The following is a 2,068-nucleotide window of genomic DNA, read 5'->3' as shown; positions in this document are numbered from 1 at the left end:
ACCAAGGGGCCAACATATACTAATGGTATACGAGGCAACAACGAGCTAACCTTTATCGATGGTGTTGGATGCGATTGCCTACACTAACCAAGGGCCAGATGCTTTCGATGGCATTCGAGGGAATAGCTTATAGCAAGGGCTAGCATGTGCCAATGGGGTTTGAGGCAAGTGTCTACACCAAGGGCAAGCCCGTCTCTATAACAAATACCTAGGGCATTTGGTTCTCATTTAGTTGGACACTCGAGTAAGGGATGTCATCGCCCATCCAAATTGGATACAATGGAGAACACCATTCATCCCTAACCCAAAGGGGGTACGGTGTAAAAAATGAAGTGAGAGGACTTCAGTGGGTGTAGGGTGGGAAGGGCAAATCAAAGTGACAAAGAATTCAATCTCAGTGGATTTTGCTAGCAAGGCCACTCTACCACTTACAATACCCCATTGCATATTTAAGTTACCTATAAAAGATTCCACCAGTTGTTTGGTGGGAATTAACCTCTAAAGAGGCCCACACGGCTTGTCCACCATGGGGGTTGTACCTATGACATATGCCTTTAGGGGCCATAGGCCTCTACTTCAGGTCGACAATCGGGTGACAAGCACGTGCATCGCTTCTAGCTCAGATTTTAACTTGGAGGCATTAAGTTATAATCATCATGTGGTAGCTTCATGCCATTGGCTTTTCAACCAAGCACAATGACCAATTGTATGAATCAATGATTCTTCTCGTACTAAGTTAAATTACCATTGCGACATGCCATTAGCATGGTAAAACTAACCTGTCTCATGATGGTCTAAGCCCAGCTCACGTTCCCTATTGATGGGTGAACAATCCAACTTTTGGTGAATTTTACTTCACAATGATAGAAAGAACCAAAATCGAAGGATCAAAAAGCAACGGCACTATGAACACTTGGCTACCGCAAGCCAATTATCCTTATGGTAACTTTTTTTACACCTCTAGCTTTAAATTTCAAAAGTCTAAAGGATTTATAGGCTAAACTTTCATGGTTCGTATTTATACTAGAAATTATGATCAAACGAGCTTTTACCCTTTTGTTTGACACAAGATTTCTATTCTCATTGAGCTCATCTTAGAACACCTACGTTATCTTTTAATAGATGTGCCACCGAAGCCAAACTTCCCACCTAGCAATGCCTTCCTAAGCTGGCATTGGGTCTAAACAAGTGGGTCATGTGCTACCTCTAATTCATGAAATAAGTAAAGTAACATTAAAAGTACTAGTATTTCAATTTCACCTAAGGGCTCCCACTTTTCCTACACCTTTCAAGTCATTTTACAAAGTTAGACTAGAGTTAAGCTTAACAAGGTCTTCTTACCCTTCTGATTCTATCAGGCTCATTCCTTTGAATATGGTTTCATTGGATAATAGATAGGGATAGTGGGAATCTCATTAATTCATTCATGTGTTTCACTAATTAGATGATAGGGCATTTGGCTACCTTAAGAAAGTCATAGTTACTCCTGTTGTTTACCTATGCTTGGTTGAATTTCTTCACTTTAGCACTAGAACATTGCATGAACATCCGCAGGGACCATTACAATGCTTTGTTTTAATTAAACTATTGGATTCCCATTGTTTGTACTAGTTTTGAGTCGATTGTTCATTGCTTGGGAAAGGCCCTCGTAGGAGCCATTCCCAATCCATCATCTGGCAGTTACATGGTGACTCACTCTTATCACAGGAGTAGCTTAAGCAGCGCACCGACAGCCAATGGGTTAGGGACTAGGACCTTCATGCCCAACCTTCAGAACCAATCTTTTTTTCAAGGTTATGGATCCATTTTGTTGACTTCCCTTGCCTACATTATTCCATCAACCAGAGGCTATTCTCCTTGGAGACCTTATACGAATATGAGTACAGTCGAGCATGAACAACACTTGGTCCTTCCAATTTTCAAAGGTTGTCTATGGTGCACTGAACACCATGCGAATTGAAGTGCTTTTTTGACCATGAGACCCTACCTTCGGTTAAGCCATTTCTAGGTTGGGCAAGCCATTAAACAGAAAAGATAACTCTTCCTAAGGCCTTCATTTATGTCTTCA

At 41.2% G+C, this 2,068-nt stretch overlaps 1 pseudogene; it reads right to left on the bottom strand.

The window, feature by feature from the left end:
• Nucleotides 1-368: 368 nt before the first annotated feature.
• Nucleotides 369-1,839, bottom strand: LOC149516082 (25S ribosomal RNA; annotated as a pseudogene).
• Between the last annotated feature and the right edge of the window lie 229 nt (nucleotides 1,840-2,068).

This window comes from Durio zibethinus, chromosome 11 (genome assembly GCF_047325235.1).
Source record: "Durio zibethinus cultivar Kanyao isolate XHJ-2024 chromosome 11, ASM4732523v1, whole genome shotgun sequence".
In the NCBI taxonomy this organism is placed as follows: Eukaryota; Viridiplantae; Streptophyta; class Magnoliopsida; order Malvales; family Malvaceae; genus Durio; species Durio zibethinus.
Note: the sequence above shows the minus strand (reverse complement) of the source record. Positions and strands in the feature narration are given on the sequence as shown.